Genomic DNA, 22,872 nt, shown 5'->3' with positions numbered 1-22,872 from the left:
TCACTAGTCTACTATATCCTCAATGGGTATTCCTCTGGGGGCTTGGGTATATGATAAAAAATAATAAGAAATAGAAAGACAGACAGACAGACACAGACAGACAGACAGACACAGACAGACAGAGTCAGCCACAACCCTAGCCCCAATCCCAGCCAGCACTAAGGACTCTGGTGCCCGGGCCACCACACAGCCCATTACCTGCCACAATTTGCATAATGCGCCGCCTGTTGACGCTAAGATCTGCTCCCTGGTACCGGCTCCAGGGTAATCAAGTATACGCTGATGGGCATACAGGCACACGTATGAAGTGCACTGGGATTGTAGATAGTCTGTGGTGTGTAGTTTGGCATATAGGGTACAGTGGTGGCAAAGTACCCAGTACAAGGTGGCAATATACCCAGACACGCATGGGATACATCGGTGTTACAAAGACATTGGATACAGTCATGGCAAAATATATGAGAGTCAGGCATATGGACAGGGGCACGGGAGGCTCCAGTACTCGTACACTGGTGGTGGAGTGTAGTTCATGGGGATACCGACACAGGAATATGGTTAGAGTAATGGCAAAGATAGGAACGATATATGGGGTACACTGATGGTGAGGTACCGGCATACAAGGTACAGCACTGGCAAACGTGAGGAAGTATGTGGTATATCGCTACATAAATGGTGGATGCTGGTACGGCATAAGAACACAATACAGTAGTCACAAGTGACATTGGTTATGGCGCGCGCGCGCGCGCACACGCACACGCACACGCACACACACACACACACACACACACACACACATTTTTGCAGCTATCCTCATTCGTTTAATACTGTTCCATTTTTTACACCTTGTCGCGAACGTGGTTCAGGTTAAAGATTCTCTCTCTCTCTCTCTCTCTCTCTCTCTCTCTCTCTCTCTCTCTCTCTCTCTCTCAACACAGACGGGAAATAGGTGTTAATAAAAGCCAAAGCATTCGCCCACCATCACCAAAAAAATAAATCAAAATCTTCAAGTAATCGAGGGCATATCATCACAGGCTCTCTATTACTGACAAAAGTATTAGGATTCCGCCCGCCGAGTTTCTGTTTAACACTTTGTGTCCCTGTCTAAAACAAAACTACATCAGTAGTCCTCTAGCAATCGGAGGAATATCAGCACAGCTTCGCCAAATTTATTAACTAAAAAGCCAGATATTCCACGATACTGCCCACAAAGTTTGCTAACAATTTGCCCACTTGATTTTGAGACATTTGGGCAAAACACACACACACACACACACACACACACACACACACACACACACACACACACACACACACACACAATTTTCACTTACTCATGACTTTCAGCGTCATTCCTAATTCAAAGCCAGATTTTTTACGTTAGCCACATCGCCCAAAACCATGGCATCCACAGTCCTGTCAGGCACACTCACAAACACAAGGGACAGTATGATAAATCAGGAAATTTCAATCCTAATTTTAATATAGCAAGATTTTTCTTACATAACTAGCGACGAAAGACAAATGAAATGGTAATAGGCTACCATAACTATCTGCTCTTTTACCATCCAATTGTCAAGGTTGTTTCTATAATCTGCTTGTTAATGATAATCCAGAATACATAATTTAACCTAGCATCACTTAGCAGTCAACGTCCATTAGGTTCAAGTGCAGGTCAATCCCAGTTTAGAAAGGTCTTACCCTGCCTCTCATTTCTTATACACACTTTACCCATTTCCTGCTCGAGACCCTACTTGCACGTGAACCTTAACTACCTGGCTCCAACAAGACCGTCAGGTCTCCTGGCATACATAATTCTCCCAACTTCCCGCAGCTTTGATGAAGTTATTTACATACCAAAGATGTTCATCTGCACGAAAATGGGCAGCTGCAAAGAAAGGTTCTTTAGGTATTAACACCCTCGCCAAAACTAGGCACCTTAGTTTAAGAAAAAGACAAGGTTCATGTAGGGGATGAATCTATCTACATATATATCGTAACTATCTATCGACATCTATCTATCTATCCATTTATCTATCTATCTATCTATCTATCTATATTTATCTATCTATCTATCTATATATATATATATACTAGCCCCGGGCTCCTACGCTCTTCATGGGGCAACGTAGGATTGCATGATGGATGGATGGATGGATATATATATATATATATATATATATATATATATATATATATATATATATATATATAAACAGAATGATGATAAAAAATTAAGAACTCGTTAATCCAACAAAATACTGTACTGTAGATAACGCAGTTATGGCGGTACTTTATCCTCAACTTAGTAACTTAACCACATATGACCGAAGGGCTTCACTGGGAACAAGTGGTTGGTATAAATCAACGGAACTTTGTCGCTTGCGCCGAATATGTACCGTCCATCATTAGCAAAGGCAGCTCCAATACTACGTGGTGTAACACTTCTTGTTCACTCTCTTAAACTCAGTTTCAACACTCCACTCAAACTTAGCAAGAAAATTATTTCTACAAGATCTCTCTCTCTCTCTCTCTCTCTCTCTCTCTCTCTCTCTCTCTCTTCATGACTCTGTACATCTTTCCATTTATCCATACAGTTTTTTAAAAGATATTTTAGGAAGTAACTGCACTGACCACAAAAGCGTGTGACTTTCTAAATTACAGGCATAGAGTATCTCAACCACAGGCTTAATGTATCTCAACCACAGTCACAATCTATCTGAGTCGTAAGAACAAAGCATCAATGCCACAGGAACAAAGTGTCTTGACCGCAGGTACAAAGTATCTCATCGCATGAACAAAGCATCTCAACCACAGGTACAAAGTCTCTCAACAGCAAGAACAAAGCATCTCTAAGCAGGAACAATGTATCTAGACGAAGGAACAATGTATCTAGATGCAGGAACGAAGTACCTCGACCACAGGTTCAACGTATCTCACTGCCGGTACAAAAGTATCTCAACCGCAGGTAGAAACTATCTTGACCGCAGCAACGAAGTGCCTCAACCGCAAGTACAAAGTCTCTCGACCATAGGAACAGTGAATCTTGACCGGAGGTGCAAAGTATCTCCACCGCAGGAACAAAGTATCTTGACTGCAGAAACAAAGAATCTACATCGTTGAAACAAAATATCTCGATCAGAGTTGCAAAGTATCTCGACTGAAGGAACAAAATATCTCGACAGTAGGTACAGAATATTTTAATACTAGGTACACAGTATCTGTACTGAGGGAACAAAATATCTCGAATGCAGGACCCAAATATCTCGACCGCAAGTACATGTTATCTCGATTGCAGGTATAGAGTATCTCGATCGCAGGTACAAAATATCTCGACCACAGATACAAAATATCTCGACCACAGGTACAAAGTATCTCGACCACAGGTACAAAGTCTCAGCCACAGGTACAATGTATCTCAATCGCAAGAGAAAAATATCTAGACCGCAGGAACAAAATAGGCTGACTGGAGGAACAAAATATGTTGATCGCAGGTACAATGTATCTTGACCGCAGGCTGATATTAACTCCAGTATATGAATCACAACCTGCAGCTGTTTGCACCATTTTTTTTTTAAACATCTGTAGCCAGGACCCAATACATGCCACTGTATCTGTATGTTGAGCCTTTTATGGACACAATCCACTGAAAAACATTGCTTTCTACGAAATAAATATTTTAACGGTGGTCTAGCCACTGTGTTTTTGGGCTTGTTTCTTCCGCAGAATATCGAAAATGTTAGCTATAGTATAAATTGACTGATCAGGACTTTTCTTTCAAAAGAATTACTGTTACTTCCATCAGATACGAAACACGTGACTATTCTTTGCTACTATCCTTGCGGCCATTGTCAAAAAGGGCAAACTGAAGCGTAAAATTGTGGGGCAAAAACTAATATATTCAAGAAACTTTATTTGTGTGAAGGATGCGATGGCAGGACAAAAGTTTTGATTAGTGCAACTACCTGTTGCTGGATATAATTTGAAAAAATTTGTTGTTAAGCATAATATTTTAAAACAAAATGAAACTTCTTCGATCTTGATATACATTATTTTTTTGGTTTATGAAGAAAGGGTTGGAGACCAACAATACTTTTTCTTCCACAGAAAGTCGAACGCAAAACAAGCCAAAGAGTAGCCTAACATCAATTCACATCTACAAGCTTGGATACACTGCATCACAAGCAAGTTCTGTAATAAGAAAGACGGGATGACTGCACCAGGGATCACAGTTGTGTAGCTATATGAAGGACTGAGAGTACAATTTAATGCCTGACTTAAAGAAAAAGAGAAAGACAATTAATAGACTGATAATTGTTGTGTGAACCGGGTCCACACAAGCAGAGAGTCCCAAGGCAGAGTGTTCATGCAATAGCAAAGAATTTACGTAATCCACTGAGGGCTGGAAAAAAAAAATGCCCTTGACATGAGGGAACCCGAGAAAGATGAGAGGCGATGATAATTTTACTTGTGTGCTACTGACGACTGGGAAATTGCTGTTAAAAGCTGTAGGAAGCAAACGAAAATAAACAATAATTAAAAAATATTGAGGTACTGAAAATATGTACCGGTAAATTCCATTCTGTCCCAGAAAGAAATGCATAGTTGGGTAATAGACAAGTTCAAAGTTTGTGCCCTTGTATCTAAATATGGGTGTTTATCTTTCGCACATACTGGACAACGAATCCGTTTAGAGGACTTCAGAAATCGCATAACCCTTTCACTACAAAGAGATCTGTATGTAGTTTAACTACGCTGCTACAGACTGTAACCAGCTTAGAAGCGGTCCTAGTAGTGAAGTGATGATTAAAGGCTACATCCATCACTTTCAGACAGAATAATCCATCGTATGCTAAATCAAACACTCTTGCGTTGAATGGGTTAGGAGAGTATTTGGGCGCAAAGAACCACACTGAAAGAAATACCGTAAATGAAAAAATGATTTTGCAATGCCAGTAAGCTGATTGGCATAAAAATGGCCATCTAACAGTGGAGGACATTCAAAAGTGACTGGTGGTTTCTTCTACCAAGTTGCGATATTACACAGACTGTTCACAACAAACTAAAACTCTGTCATCCTACTAAGTGTCAACAGATGCAGAACTGTACCCATACCGGGTAACAAGTTTTTTCCCTACTACTCTTAGTCATCTAGTCATTTTGGCAACGTAGGATCGAGTGCCTCGAGAAAAGACTCGACAACGTTGCATCTTCCTCGTCCCCCCAAACAAAATATGGCATTATGCTAAGTTAACGTTAGGTTAGGCCTAAGTGGGTTAGGCATAAGTTGGTCCAATGTCAAAACAAGACTTTTCTGATGATTTTATGGTTTGATTAACTGAACTGCCTCATCTGTTCCTGAGCTAAGGTGCGACTTTGTCGAGTAATTTCTCGCTGAACTCACTCCGACGATGCCAATATGATTGACAGACCAAATTAGTGTACCGGAAGAAAAAAAAAAAACGTTACCGGGTGACTACGAATTATGAATTCCTGCTTCCAGTATGGGAAAGAATGAGGTACATTGAAAATGGTTTCAGCAACTAAAGGTGCCAAACCAGAAACACTTCACACATTCTCACTTGAATATATTCTAACTTGAATATAAAGCACGGTTTAACACACACACACACACACACACACACACACACACACACACACACACACACACACACACACACAATATTTCCGTGGTCTGCACACAACCTGATCCAATGCCTACACTTACTGTCCAAGCCACTGCATACCACACATACGATACATGATGTGGCCTCTTCTTTATCTATACAGACACAGCAAACAAACACACCAATTACAGCACAGACTGGTGGAGTCATTAGTTTCTGTCAGGCAATGTTATGGTACTGTACGGTACGTGCCTCCATTATACAACATGGAATATTAACAGTCCAGTAATTATACCCCAGCTGCCCCTAACCACCAACCCATCCCGCCACTACCGTATTTCACTGGTAATTAAATGGGTTAATTAGCTATTTGCACGATAAGTTTTTTAGTAGACGGCTCTCTCTCTCTCTCTCTCTCTCTCTCTCTCTCTCTCTCTCTCTCTCTCTCTCTCTCTTTAACACATTCTCCCTTCTCCACCTTCCCTTACATACTGACATTCACATATTTTCTTTTACTCTTTCCAAGTGCATGGCATTATTTTACTCCCTCGCCTCCACACTACGAGTACATTACCTTTTTAACATCCCAGTTGATTATTTTCACCTCTCTAATTTACTACTACACAAAATATTGATTCGGCAATTATTCTCCTACCGTTCTGCTTTCTTATTATTTCTCGTTCCTTCCTTTCCTCCTGTTCCCTGGCCGTCATTCATCAGGGGCAGAGGACATCATGCACATTACAGGTTCAGGAAATTAAGTAAACGTCTGCTTTTTTATTTCCCTATCTTTCTCATGCACTGTCATATTCTTTCCTCTGTTTAATCTCTCCAGTTCTTCCCTCGATCATATTCCCTTCCACCATTTCCCATCTCGACTCAGCTTTCCGTGTGTGTGTGTGTGTGTGTGTGTGTGTGTGTGTGTGTGTGTGTGTGTGTGTGTGTGTGTGTGTGTGTGTGTGTGTGTGTGTGTGTGTGTGTGTGTGTGTGTGTGTGTGTGTGTGTGTGTGTGTGTGTGTGTGTGTTAACACAGACTGGTGGTGGTGATGGATATAACAGGTGTCGAGCAGGGCAGGTGACTACCAGTAGATACTCTGAATATGACACAAGGGGTTATATTAATAAAGCATCTAACCAGTTTACTCAATAAACAGGTCTCCTAAACAGTTAGTTATTATTGCAAATCGGTTTGCTTTTCATTTCTTTTTTTGTTCTTTTACTAACATTCATTTTAGTTTAACTGCAAAGATTTTGGTAGCTGCATAAGTGAAGACAGACGTACCTAAACATGTCCCAGAGAGACTACATTCCACTTCGTTACAACCTGTAAACCCATCTCTTAAGGTAACGGAGATATAATGGATATAAAGGTTCAATAATAGAAAACTGGTCGGTCATCTTGGAATTTTTCAAAATTTTGAAAAGACGGTCATCAACATCCTATATGGACCTACAATCATACACAATATGAGAATATTCCAACAAATGATTTCTGAGATACAGCGTACACCGGACGAAAGGGCGTACGGAAGGAAGGGCGTACGGAATAACGGACGTAAGGACGGACGGACATAACCTAATCTTAGATTCCACTTCGTGAGAAACGAAATGGAAGATTACTGTTATTCCACTTCGTGAGAAACGAAACGGAATAACACTGCTATACCTGCCATAAGTTCAAAAGTGTATTTACACTTTTTTAAAGCAAGGAAGGAACCAAAGGCTCTAAGCCCGCAAGATTATTCCCTCCACGAAAAAAAAGAAAAAAAAAAAGTAAGCGCCAAATTCAAGATCCGTTCTTCTTGAGATGAATGGACACATTGCGTCTTAGCGACTGGAGGTCATGGGCAAAAGGAAATACACACAAATGCCCCGGGACAAATGGCTACCTATCTTCTACCTCATTAGACCTCGTCCCCGTGCAATCGAGGCAGAACTGAATTAAACTTTCTGATGAAGACAAACATTAAATTCCAAACAGCTCCACAGAATATTCAGACACGGAGAGAGAGTGAAAGTCGGGATTTACCATCCTTATTCTGACCAAGTACGAACCCAAGATTCGGCCTGCATATTCAGAGCAGTGCATGTGAAAGTCAGAGTGTTGTACTGGCTAAGCTTGCGTATGGCAGAGTCATGAACAGTATGAATCGACAAGGTGAGAACATTATGATTACATATGTAAGAATTATACTAGCAGCAACCACTTCAAACGTCCGCACCTAGTGGATTCAAACCGACTCTGGTATCGCAGACCGGGAGACAAGCGAGCCCTACGGAGGCTCCAACTCTTCACTGTCTGCTCTAACTTCCAGGTATAGATGTACTGTATATTGAGTTTCAATATGGCAGTTTGATCACCTGGTGTAAGGACAGCATGCTCTGTATTTAACCCCTTACGGTATTGTGGCCTCTGGCTATGGATAGATAGAAAGAATATTGAAAATAAATCACTGAAGAAAAGGTGCTGGAAAAACTGCTAAGGCGACGACAATACTGGACCACCTGTGCGGTGATGGATGAGGTGAAAAAGCTGGAGGTGATGAGGAGAAAGGATGGTGGAGTGTGGACGATGTGGTGGAAAGGGCTCAACTGTGGGCATGGGTGGCCAAGAATATATGTTCAATGGGAGGCCAGCAATGACATGGCACCCTATTGGGTGGGTACATCAAAAGGGAAGAAAGAGGGATATAATATACATCAGAGGTGCAAGGATGGTAGTGAAAAGTGAGGGAGGGACAAGGTATCTGGCAGGGAGATGAAATGTGTATGTTATCGTTTAGAAAAAAAAATCACGTAATCATTTATCTGCAATACTGGTAATACTCCTTTACGTGCGTGTATTTTACTAACTCCACTATTCCTTCATGGTCCATTCAGACTTTTTCTTATATATGTACATATACATATCTATCAATCTATCTATCTATCTTCTATATATATATAGTATGCAGTATATGCGTAGTGAATATGCATGAATGTATGTACTATAAGTATGTATGTAGGTAAGGAAAAGAACCCCAAATTCTGACAAAAGTTTCGAGTTAGGTTCAAACAAATATTACCTAAGGGGATGCACTGGCAATTTCTGTATTCCTACAACAGATTCATTGGTGATGTGTCGGTGACAGGATGCGTAGAGTTTTTCATGCACACTCGAGACAATAAATAATTTTATTAGTCAGTGTGAGTATACCAAGACATATGTACTCTCAGGGAGTATTTCGACAACTTCCGTGCCTCTACCCCTGATAGGGAAAGTGCTCATGCGTGGGACGGCATTTTTATGTGATCAACAGATGTGTGCATACATGTACAAAGACGTAGTAAAGTAAAATCGAAGTATTTTAACATGAACTACTCGCAACCTAACTAAACCGTAACAGGACATATATTCTGCAAGTATTTAATAACAGGAAATGATGTGAACGGATCTGTCCTTGAGCTCCTTTCTTTTTCGTTTAAACTGTTTTTCTTCCCTTCATATCGCGTACCAGTAACATTAATAGGCTAACATTCCATCTTAAGAGAACTGTCTGTCGAATAGTATATGAATACAACTATATTACTATTATCCCCACCTCTGCAACATCAATTTACTTATCTACCTTTCTCTCTCCTTAGTTTTGATTTTTTATATATATCCGTTCTCCACATTCCCCTCCATTCATGATTCTCTAATTATGATTTTTATTCTTTCTCTCCCCCCATGCCTAACTCACAGCGTAATCTAATTATTTGCCAGCAACAGCATTTCATTTACTTTGATTTTTTTCCCCCAACCTCTCTTACCTCTCCCTCTTTCCATCCACTTCTAATTTCCTCCCTTTCACTAGTTCCTGTCCTCCCTCTCCATCCTTCCCACACAAACATTCTCTATTTTTCCTACTCCCGGACCTCTATCCTCTCTTCTTTTTATCTTTCGTTCTATACCTCCTCTTCCGCCTTCCCTCTCAATTTGGTCACTCGTCGCTCTTCCCTCCATCTCTTTCTTTCATTTTCTTATCGCTCATTGTTGACCAAGTTCCCCTCTGACTATATCCACATTCTCCTCGCTACCATCGCTTCCCTCATTCCTTCCCTTCATCCATCCTTCTAACAAGTTTCCCCTCTAGTCTCTTTCGCCCTCCTTCCTTCCATTGATCCTTCCTTCCTTGTTCCATATCCTGTTGCTTCTGCCCTCCTTCCTTCCCTCTGTCATGTTTCCTCTCTTGTCCCCTGTTCCTTCCTTCCTTCTTGCCTGCCTTGGTGGCTGGTGATATGGCCGCAACGACCGTCCCAAATGGCTGAGTTCAAGTGCCGTAACTGAGCATTAGCCCGCTTTACCTAGCAACTTACACACACACACACACACACACACACACACACACACACACACACACACACGTCTGATGTAATTTATCCACTTATACAGGCACACCCTCCTCTTCGCTAATTACCAACCATACCGGTATTTGTAATAACGATTGCAGACGCATGGGCATGGTTTGGGTCTTAGACTCGCAAATATGACATCAACGGCTCAGTATAACATAGATTCAGCTCCTCAAGGAGGGGTACTAGAGACATGATAACTAACTCTAGGAGCGCACACTCTACCTTTGTGTTACTAACTTTATTTCAAAGGACGCAGTGCCGCGATCAAAGATCGTCAAAAATGAAACAAAAGCATTCGTGGGCCTAACCGCCCTCCAAAATATGTACTTCGATTACGTAACTTACCTACAAACCAAATTTTATGAAAATTCGCAAAGCTTTAAGGAAATCAGACACCGTGTTTCGCAAGGTTAATTCATAATATACAGTATATAAATATATATATATATATATATATATATATATATATATATATATATATATATATATATATATATATATATATATATATATTGCGGCTGGCATTCGAGTGTCTTTGAAAAATTCCTCACCAAAAATAACAGACTTTAACACAACCACACAGTTGCTATTTCCTGAAGGTTTGGTGAAAATTCGTCCCCAACTTTTCGAGATATGTTTGGGAAAGATACAGAAACACACAGACAGACAGACAAAAACTATATCGCGTCGCCTTGCTAAAGACGGGTGATAACAACATTTAGATAGGAATGCTGTATGATACTCGAAAACAGATACTGTTCGGTAAACATCAACTTGGATTAGTGTCAGGTGGACGAGCCCTCACATTCTGCTTTCTTGCTTTTATGGACCAGAGATGGACTTATTGATTTACCGTACATAGCAGAGAAAAATGAAGGGCAAACTAATCACACGTGAGTAACATACACGTATGTATTAAAATGCAAATGGTGTGTTGGCTGTATTTCGTCATTGAAGATGTAGAATTCTAGTGACTGACTATGCTGTTAGTACTGCAAGCTAATATTTTAATGTTCTCTCTCTCTCTCTCTCTCTCTCTCTCTCTCTCTCTCTCTCTCTCTCTCTCTCTCTCTCTATATATATATATATATATATATATATATATATATATATATATATATATATATATATTTGCGGCGGCTGCTTCTATCCAACTACCATTGACGAATATTTGTTATTTCGCCCGGGACGGAGTCCGGCGATGTATGGTTTTTGGTCGAGTTTGTTTGTTTCTTTCTTTCTTTGTTAGCAACATTACGGTAAAGCGGCTGAATGAAATTACATGAAACTTTCAGGATATGTGGGCACTTGTCCCAAAAGGAAGTGATTACATTTTGGAGGTAAACGGGTGACCCTGAACGGTCAAAATCAAAGTCACAGATGTTCAGAGACCTATAACTTGAAACCTATTGAAGACAGAGATATTCGGTTTACTATTATCAACATACAGTAACTCCCATATGGGCTTTCATCTGACACCAAGACCTTTGACCTTGAATGATCATGAAAGATCAAATTCAAGGTTACGGATATTCAGGGGGTTATGACTCGAAACTGGTTACACACAGATATTTACTATTATCAACATACAGGAAGTCCAATATGGGCTTTTAATTGGTACCAAGACCTTTGACCTGAGGTTACCATGAAAGGTCAAACTCAAGGTCACGGATAGTCAGGGGGCTATAACTCGAAACTGGTTGAAGATAGAGATATACCAAACTAGTAAAATACCATCCAATACATAACGTTGCTAATCTACAGTCAGACAGGCAGACATAATAAACTTACTCTCCTTGGCACAGGTAAGAGATGCACCATACCGTGCCATAACAGCATTATACAAAACATACAGTGTACTTCTTTTCTTATACTTTACATAATACTCGCACAAATAAACTAGAATAGTGTGGATAATGTGGATGTGATGAGAAGAGTGCGTGTAGAGACAGAACCAGTGATTATAAAAGTGAACAAGATAGCAGGAATGGCTGATGCCTAACCACAAAAGAATACGAGTTAAAGAGAAAATAGAACAAGGATAAAGAAGCTCCTTGGTTACTAGTCAAATCGACCTTTCAATCTGATTTTACCTGACATCTACCAAGCTGAGTTGGGTTTGGCATCCTTGTCAGGTTGGAACGCACTATATAGTAAAATGCAAGTTAAACTGATGATGAAACAAAGATAAATGAATAATTATATGATACAAGGCCTAGGGCATAATACTTACTAGCCAATAAGAAAGACTGAATAAAGAACTTAGAAAAGACTGCTACTGTAGAGAATTCACGCAAGCCTATGCTGGTTTACACAGCTGAGGCCTACCACAAAACGCAGATGCAACGTAGGCTACACACAACGTAAACATTAATAACAAATACATAGCCTGATCGGAACATGAGAGAGAGAGAGAGAGAGAGAGAGAGAGAGAGAGAGAGAGAGAGACAGACAGACAGACAGACAGACAGACAGACAGACAGACAGACAGACAGACGTATCCTATCTGCATAAAGAACAAAAAACAGGTGAGTGTGACAGGCCATGGGTTATCGCTGACGCTCCCTCTACAATGATCTGCACTCAGTACCAGCTTTGTTAACACGTTGCGTGCGTGGCTGTAATTTGCGTTTGTGTGAAGGGAATTTACTGGTACAATGTCCATGAGTCTCGCCTCTGTGGGGGAGCACGAGAAATACTGTCAACAACCTCCACATTGCCACATCATAACTCTGACCCACACCACACTCCTTCCAGCTCCCTGCACATACAAACACTGAGTTCTTGTCTCTCAAATTATTGGTGTACTGTGGCACTTTAACACTTTTTCATGATTGGCGCCAGTGTTTCACCATTATTTTCTCCGCCATACACCAAAACCTAGCGTCCTCACCTTCCACCACCCAACTACTGGCGGGTCGCTGTCACGTAACCGAGGATTTTTTAACGCAGGCAAAACAGGATACTTATATTCTCTGCTAACCGTGCTACCTTGTTTATAACCTCAGTCAACAATCCTTAACTTTTTGCACCTGACACATCCAGTTAGTCTGTGCAGAATCAATCCTCCTCCTGCCTCTCTCCTCACCCTCCCTATTTCATTTTTACTTGCCTGCACGGTACACATCTCCGCCTCGTTCCTATCCGTATCTCATCCTAAAATTCAGTAACTTTCCGAGGACAAGATAAGCCTCGCCCAAGCACTGTCCAGAAAAACGTTACGTATACTTTGACAAAAACATCTTGTTTATATTTTAAGCTTTGCTTTTTACAAATACTAGCATCTTCTTTCTTATACAATGATTTTACCAAGTAATATTATCATTTATGTCCACTGTAAAGATATATCGCTCAAAGAGAATCGGAAGTGTTTCTTCAGACGTGATTTAAAATATTATCCACATTATTATAGCTAACCTATGCAATAGCTATGTGCATAATATTTTTTACTTCAACCAAACACTTCGATCCAGTTGCAGCCTATGTGTTAATGCTATGAACATAAATGGAGTTATTCAGTAAAACTGGATAAGAGGGAAACTTATCAGCACTTATAACCACGAAAGTGGAAGATATACCCAAGAACTTTCTTCTAAAGTACAAACAGCCTGTGACTAGATAATGATATATCAGTGGAAGGGGCTTACCTAGTTTCCGAAATATGAGTGAGTGGTACACTTTTCTATCGCCATCCTCATCCCACCCTACCTTCACCTCCTACCCTGTAGGCTACAATTCCACCGCTCCCCCAGCCAACCCTCGTTAAGGCTCCATTCCCGTATCCTTAATCTTGCCATATGAAGTCTTTTATAAGCCAAAAACTGGCTTGGCGATGTCAAAAACATTAAACAGCATTTATACTGCAAGGATAGATAAATGTTTCGAATCAGTCACGACAACCCAGTTTGTCTAACCTTGTGATTCCTCACCTTCCAACTTGTCACATACCTTACCCCTGCTTGCCCTTATTTGTATTTATTTATTTTCTCCAATTCCATCCAACTTATCCTGTCCCCTATATCTGACATGTCCCCTCCCTTCCCAGCCTGTCCTATCCCTTTCCTTCCCAGTGTCTTGTCCAATTACACTAATCTGCCTTTTCCTCTTTTTACTCTGTCTTTCGTGTCCCCTTCGTCTCCCTCACAGCCTGTCCTGCTCCCTATCTTCACCTGTTTCCAGAAAACTGTTTATCTGCAATACTACCACTACCCACCCCAACACCACTACGGAACCAACCCGCTGTATCCTGTCCCCTCCCTCCCCAGTCTGACCTGTCTCTTTCTTTTAACTCTTTCCACGACATTGTTTATTTGAACTGCCACCACCACCACCAGCAGCACAACGACAAAACGCAGCAGCTCGTGTGTGTGTGTGTGTGTGTGTGTGTGTGTGTGTGTGTGTGTGTGTGTGTGTGTGTGTGTGTGTGTGTGTGTGTGTGTGTGTGTGTGTGTGTGTGTGTGTGTGTGTGTGTGTGTGTGTGTGTGTGTGTGTGTGTGTGTGTGTGTGTGTGTGTGTGTGTGTGTGTGTGTGTGTGTGTGTGTGTGTGTGTGTGTGTGTGTGTGTGTGTGTGTGTGTGTGTGTGTGTGTGTGTGTGTGTGTGTGTGTGTGTGTGTGTGTGTGTGTGTGTGTGTGTGTGTGTGTGTGTGTGTGTGTGTGTGTGTGTGTGTGTGTGTGTGTGTGTGTGTGTGTGTGTGTGTGTGTGTGTGTGTGTGTGTGTGTGTGTGTGTGTGTGTGTGTGTGTGTGTGTGTGTGTGTGTGTGTGTGTGTGTGTGTGTGTGTGTGTGTGTGTGTGTGTGTGTGTGTGTGTGTGTGTGTGTGTGTGTGTGTGTGTGTGTGTGTGTGTGTGTGTGTGTGTGTGTGTGTGTGTGTGTGTGTGTGTGTGTGTGTGTGTGTGTGTGTGTGTGTGTGTGTGTGTGTGTTGGGGCAATTAATACAGGAGGGCAACGTGCATGACCAAAGTAAACGCCAGGGAGGGATGGAACGCCAGGGGGTGCCGAAGAGAAGACTGAGAAAAAAGCGAATAAGAGAGTGGAAAAAGAATAAATGGAGCGTGAGACAGGCTAACGTACAGATGATGAAAGAAGAGGTGCGGATTTAGGAACACTTGCATAACAGAACTTGTATCGCATGCAAGCTTGGATGTAGATGTAATGAAGGCCACGAAGAAGTTGCAACTGGAAGGGAAATATTAGAAAGGATTTGTCTGAAGGACAGAAAAGGTACAAAGGGAATGGCATGAGAATAGGAATAGGTCACGCAAGATGCATGCAATCGTGATGATGGTTTGTGAGGGGGTGCAGAGAAGCAGACATGTCAAGTATTTAAAGGAAAGTTATACTAGACAAACATCATTCGCGAGCAAATGCATTATATTTCCAAAATTCTGCCTCTTATACTCGTACATTTTCTTGAATTTCTAAATCATGCAAAAAGAAAACAGAATAATCAAGCTAGAAGGAGCCAATTCGCCCCGTACCAAAACCACGTTCAACGGATAATGTTAGAGAAAACATTTATTGTTTTAGAATCTGGTGGTTCCGTGCCCGTCTTTTACACTTCTGGGGTTATAAAATCATTGTAAGGCCTAAATAAACACTCTGAGAAAGGTGTTTTGAGATATTAGGTTCAGGTGCATCCACATTCTTTTTCATGTCAATCAGCCCACAAATAAGGGCGTGAGGCGTGGCAACAAGCGATGGCAAGCAAACATGAACACCAACACCAAAAAGAAACAAGAAAAAAACCTTTTCGGAAATATAATAAAAAAGAAAAGTGACAGTAAGTTTGGAAAACAATTAAGGTATCCCAAAAAGGTGAGTGCTGAAAGACGGGCAAACCCAAAAAGAGAATGGTTAGGGACAGGGAACATCAATGGCAAGAAACATGCATGAGTAAAGTATAAAAAAGTAGTCATAACATGAAGGGGGTGTGAAGAGAAATGGAGAAAGAAAGAAGATTGTAAAGACTGCAGAAGGAGAAGATTAAAGGCAAAGAGAGGACAGCACGTAAGAGGAAAGGACAAGGACAATGGAATATGATATGGATGAAACATGCAAGGGTAAAGATGATGAGGTGATGGCATGAGAGGGGGGTGCGGTGAGGCGGGACAAGGAAAGGCTAATGAACAGCAGCACTTACGAGGGAAATAGTGATAAAAGAATGAAAATGCTTAGACAACAAAAAAAGGAAGGAAAAGGTAGAAACATGGGAAATATAGTGTGGTAGACTCATGCAATACTTGGAATATGAATGAGTGAAGGTGGAGAAGAAGAAATGTACACTGAATACGGAAGGGGGAGAGGGGAGAATGAGGGACAGATAGATAGATAGACAGACAAATAGATAGATACATACGAGTAGGTAGACAGACAGACAGAGACAGACAGGTACAGAGAAAAAGACAGACAAAAGGATAAATAAATGAATGGAGAGAAAAGACTGCTTATGTCAGGAAAGGCAAAAAACTGTTGGCTGGAGAAATAAGATAATGTGCCTAATGGTTTGAGTAGAAGTGTGTATGTCTTAAGAGCTGAATTTAGCCTGTGAGGAGGGGAGAGGAGGAGCGATATCAGCTTTGGTTTGAACAACTTTAAGACGTGAGAGAGAGAGAGAGAGAGAAACCACCTGTTCAAAACAAGACAAACTGTGAAGTAATAGCATTGTAGTAATGTTAAGTTATAACACTATCTTTAGTGGCCTACCAGCAGAAGTTCATTTTGCAAGAAACGTAACAATAACTGTCCGGGTACTAGTGTGATGATATAACCAATACCTGTACAGATACCTGTGTGATGATATGATGTGATGAGACCAACTGTGCCATAAGGAATGATAATACACATACTAAATTTTTACCATAAATGGCTAAGAGATTTCATATCTCCCTAAGCGATTTAGTCCGAGCACTACACTTCAATATCCTCTGGCAGCCATATTTTATTAATGTAAAGTACGTCAAAATTAAAATAATATAAATAGCATTGCCGGGAATGTTAAGATGAAAATATGCAAAATAAATAGCTTGGATAGAGATGTTACACGACCTCCTATGCCACAAAGCATATGGTCCTTAGCGTCATGTCAGTCCTGCTATAAATGCCATATTACTTCTTTTCTCAGCGCTATATGATGCTGCTTCTCTCCCCCACCTCTTCATGACCCTCAGGTTACTTGAGTTATTTCCCTTGCGTTATCATATATTTTTCTGTTTCACCTCCTCTCAATTACCTCATCATTTCCCTCGCCACATTAGTGTCATATTTCCAGCACTATCGTTTTATTCCTCTCCTTGATGTTACGATGGCATTTCTCTCCCTAACCTTCCCTCATTACCATCGTGTTACGTAGTTTCCCTGTCTGGTGTTATATTGTGTGATTTCTCTCGTTACCCTTCTCCCATCACCCTTAAGCCATTTTCCATATCCATGAGTGTTATATTTCACTCCTAGTGTTATAATTATCATGCCACTTTCTGCTTCATCTACTCCCATTACTGCCGTGTGCCTTCTGCCTCACTTGTCATTAATTTCAAGTCATTTCACTTTCATCTCGATCAAGTCATGTCTTTCTGTCTCCCACCTTTCATTTGCGTTAACCTCTCTCTCTCTCTCTCTCTCTCTCTCTCTCTCTCTCTCTCTCTCTCTCTCTCTCATGTCCGCTGTTACTGTGTTCTTCCAACTCTCACTCTCACCTTCACTATCTAACCATAAAGTTTCCATAACATTATACAAATCTTGCCGACGTCTACCTATTCAACTCCCCTCCTAACTTCTCACCGTATTTCCCCTCATCCACCAACACTCCCTATCCACTTCAACATCCCATCGTCTTGACCATCCTCACCATAACCCATAAAACTTAAAGGTGTTCTTACATTTTTCTGCGTTCTCCCGCCAGGAATTTAGATTATTAACTTTCCTCCTACGCTGTGCTATGTTTATTTTATTATGAGTTTGGAAGTACCGGTAGATATATAAAAAAAATAAATAAATAAAAAGTGCCTGCTGTAAAATACTGGAACATACTTTCTCCCACAAATCATTCAAATATACCACTAGGATTCTATTATCAACGAATGATCGATACCTAAAATCTATAGAGCCGTACTAGGGTTGTGAACTGAAAATTAAAGGTGCGGGCAAAAATCTGAGCTCAAATCGTGAAAACTCAAATTTCAGGTAGTTATTCTACGTCGTTTTATATTCAACAAAACTCAATGTTTCTCCATTACTTCCATTACTGTAGCCTGTCTCATTCCTGTCACTGCATCATGTCCTAGTTTTTAGAACAATTGGTCGAAGGTCATGGTCACAAGCAGAAATCAATTTAAACCGTTTAATCCGATTTAGACCAAAGTATGGAAGGGTTGAAGATAGGACAAGAATAAAAGGAGTCAGTTTTGAAAATCAGTAACAGGTCAAGTCACAGGGAAAAGTCAAAGGTCAAAGTCACAGGGCAAGGTAAACTCAAATGGTTCTGATCTTATTTCAACCTACTTAGGGGAAGTGTTAAGGGTCAGGTAAGAACGACAGAGATTCAATTTTAAGAACAAACAGTCAAAGATCAGGGTCAGAGGGTATGACCAAAGTTGGACCGGCGTGTCTGTGTGAAAAAAAAAAAAATCATATGAGTTGGATCAACCTTGATGGATGGAAAAGTTCGGGGTCACATGAGTCTGACCTATTATTTTAAATAACAAGTGTTTCAAGGTCAAGGTCACACGGGAAGGTCAGTTTAATCAGTTATTAACTGATGTACAATAAACTGTGTGGAAGAGATCTGGTTAAAAAGACGGTATTGAGATTCTACATTGAGAACAATCAGTCACAGGTCTAGATCATTAGGAAATATCAAAAGTCATGGTCAATGGGCAAAGGCAGCTCAGTTTTGATCTGATCTGAATCGCACTTGATGGAAGGAAAGGTTAAAGGGTAGATAACAATATTCATATTTTCAGTAATATGCAGAAGATCAAGGTCACGGCGAAACGTCAAATATTATGCTTTAGAACAGGTGGTGGGCCGGGTGTTACACTCAGTGGTCCTTGTTTTGTTTTGTTTTTGCTTTGATTTTATTATTTCTGCCTCATTTCCCGATCTTTATTTATATCTGCATTTTTCTTTCGTGTCTTCAACAGTAATCTCACTACCTCATTTCAATCTCCTCCTGCATTTACGATTTTTTTTTTTCCCTACAGTTTTTCTCTCCATGGCCTCGCTCTTCCCCTCCCGTGATTCCGACATGCCCTCACTCACCAACCGACCGACCCCTCGTGTCCTCCCCACCCTTCCCTCATCCATTTCCCCTCGGCCCCTCCCTATAAATCCACCAGCTAACTCTACCCTCTTTCCCTGTCATCATTTCCCTGGTATTTGTAACCATCCTCTGACATGCCTCTTCCTGATTCTCCTACCCTAATTTTTCTTAATTTTATTACCCATCGGACCCCATGTCATCATTCTAAAGTTACCAGTAATCCTTTCGTTATACTTCCTACTCTTCAGATTCTCTCTCTCTCTCTCTCTCTCTCTCTCTCTCTCTCTCTCTCTCTCTCTCTCTCTCTCTCGTGAGTCCCATCCCGCTCCGACAGCATTAAATGGTATCATGTCCTCAAAAATTTCTTTAGGTCGAACCGGGCAATCATGGGTAATGAAAAAGTTCATACTAATATATCTATGTTATGGTAAAATGACACAGAGATAAATATGCCACTACCCTAACGAAATGAAATTCGAAAGTGAATTGTTAACACTCAATGAATAACTGAAAAAATAACTCAGACATAATGGTCGCATGCCTGTAAAATTCAAATGAAGAATACTTCTCATTTCCAACTATTTGACAAAAAAATATTGGTTTCTTCAATCACTTTCGTTTCTTTTTCCTTCCATCCTGTCAAGACAATTCGTCACCTAACACGGTAGGCCACCAAACCAATGGTATGGTATATATCAGTTCTTATTGAAAAACATTTTCCACTGGCACATTTATCGTTTTTAAAATATTCCATTAACACAAAACTTAAATATATACCGGTGGTGTACAGGTAATGCATTTACATTCTTCAGAACCCTAAAATACCCATTTTAATGTCCTATTAATCTCGTTCACTCTAGTTCATCGTGCATACAAGCTATGCACACAAACACATACCGTAACATGGTTTTAGCTTAATACTGAAATTTCCTAGTGAGTGGTGGCAACCATCATACCCTCACTTCATGATGCGCTGTCTATTTCCTCCTTCACCCCTATCATTTTATTGCATCTCCCGTCCTCACTTCCTATTTCTCCTTGCCTTCCAATCACTTTATTTCTCTCTCTCTCTCTCTCTCTCTCTCTCTCTCTCTCTCTCTCTCTCTCTCTTTTTTTTTTTTTTTTTTAAGATGGCTCTACTCTGAGTGACAAGCCTATTGGTTTACTATAACCCCCCCAAAAAACTATTTACAATGCTGAGTGGTAACCTTAAACCAAATAACGGGGAGATGGGGAGCCTATTATGGAGCCCATGTTAACTGGTTGGAGAGACGCTAAATGCGGCGTCTAACTGGCAACCATACCGCCACACTATTCCTCGCACCTCACTGTGGCAAAGGGCTGTCTACCTCACGGGAACATCACATTGGTTCACTACACGGGACGGCCCTAATAGGGCGGTTTCTTGCCTGCAGTTGATGAGTCTGTTCGGCCACAAAGACTGCGTTACTCAAAAACAAATGAAAGTTTCCATTACCTGAATTCCTTGTACGTAGCTACATATCACCCTAAAGTGTTGCACACAAGACTCGGATATTCCCAACCTATGCCAAACCAAGGATTTTAACTCGGCTGCCAACATATTCATGTAAAATTAATGTAAACCTTCGTATACTACTGTACACACACACACACACACACACACACACACACACACACACACACACACACACACACCAACCAAATGAGGCAAAACCCGACACCACTTTGATCCCATCCCATATTATACAAAGTGTCCCGGGAGTTGACGCACAAGCTTCAGGCGGTGATTACTGAGGCCATTCTAAAGCTAAAACATTGTGGAATTATATCAGTTTCGCAAGGGTTATGGAGTAATGGACAATTAAATATTTAATGTTGTAATGGGAGAAAATATTTACTTCCACCCCGTCTCTCTACATTGCAGAAATTAATATGAAAATCATCTAAAGAATAGGCAGCAAATACACTCCATCTAGTTAACCGAAAATAAAAGTGAAGTGTACACAGGACAGCAACAAAGTGTGGATACGGATAATTTTTCCCACTGCGGCATTTCAAATTCAGTGTTCTCTGTTCCATAGCCACTGCGAATCCAACATATTTTTAAAGAACATTTTCTGCCTGAGAATGACGTCAAGATTCATCACCTATGTTAGTGCGGTAACTCTCACGACACACTGAATAGGGTACTATCACTGAACCATTTACTTCTATGCCATTATCCCACCCACTCACCTCTCCACCTCCCTCCTCTCCTACCAATCAATTTTCCATCTCCATCGAGTTCCATTCCCTCCGTCATCCCCTCTCACTGCCTTCTCCAATAATGCTCTCTCTCTCTCTCTCTCTCTCTCTCTCTCTCTCTCTCTCTCATCGACCCAACCTCGCTCCACTCACACACGCTCACCAAACTTTGGGTCTCTCATACACCAAACTTTCCCTCTCCCACAAACCCATTGAACTTCTCCTTTACCATCGCCACTGTTACTAATAAATCCACTCACGCTCTTGATTCCCTCTCCTTTTTAGACCTATTTCTCTCTCTCTCTCTCTCTCTCTCTCTCTCTCTCTCTCCAGCCTCGGGTTTCCCTAGATGTCAGCAACAAACGTACCGTTACCGTTCTTTTTTTATATATCTATAGACTATATAGATAGATAGATAGATAGACAGACAGACAGATACAGATAAAGATAGACAGATAGATAGATATAGATATAGATAGACAGATAGATAGATAGACAGATACAGATAGATAGACAGATAGAGATAGATAGATAGATATGTATATATAATTTTTTGGGGAGAATTTGTTTGACTGCATTAAAAATGCTTTATCCAGTGGTGTATGTATTTTCCACGCCTCCGTGTTTTCAGTACAAGACCTTCAAATCGATATCCACATGACTGTTATATCAGTAAATTAAATACGTAAATTACGCAACATATATAATCAGTGACACAGGCGAAATAACTGCATTAATTAATGCTCCAACGACCCCTTATCACAGGCAATGTGTAGGTTTGCATATGGCAGAGAATGTAGCTGCGCTGCTCTCTAGGAAAATTAGTATTTTTAGTCTCCATCGGACTGCTCGCTTAAGCCACTGGTTTATTATACATAAATGTTTTTCCGATGGGAAAAAGCTGAGCCATTAGGCTAATTTGATAATGCATAATTCGTTTGTTTTTTTCTCCCCTCTTTACTATTTGTCTGCTATTCTCTTTCTTTTCCCTCAAATCACTACTTTTCTCTCCCTTACTGCTTTTCTCTCTATTCCATTTTCTTTTCTTTAACTTTAATTTCCTCTACGAGCTTCACCCATGACGAACTTCAATAACAGACTATTATACCCCGGCATCCACTCCACTCCGGCATTGCTCCACACTGCAGATCATAATAAACGCCTTCCCCTATAAAGCCAGACTAAATAGATTAACACATATTCAGCCTCAAATAAGAGGGAAGAAAATGGATCGCTGCAAGGTAAAAACTATAGGTCAAGCAAGACTGGGATCATATACCAGACATACATCATAAACAGCCAGTGGAACAGCTGCCTACGTGGGAAAGGTTCCTGATGAAGGAAAATGTGATGGTTGTTGTTGTTTAAACCCGTTCTGCCTAACCAAGAT

The sequence above is a fragment of the Coenobita brevimanus genome, chromosome 97 (assembly GCF_032717465.1).
Source record: "Coenobita brevimanus isolate Jiangsu-jjx chromosome 97, ASM3271746v2, whole genome shotgun sequence".
In the NCBI taxonomy this organism is placed as follows: Eukaryota; Metazoa; Arthropoda; class Malacostraca; order Decapoda; family Coenobitidae; genus Coenobita; species Coenobita brevimanus.
This window is presented reverse-complemented; position numbering follows the sequence as displayed.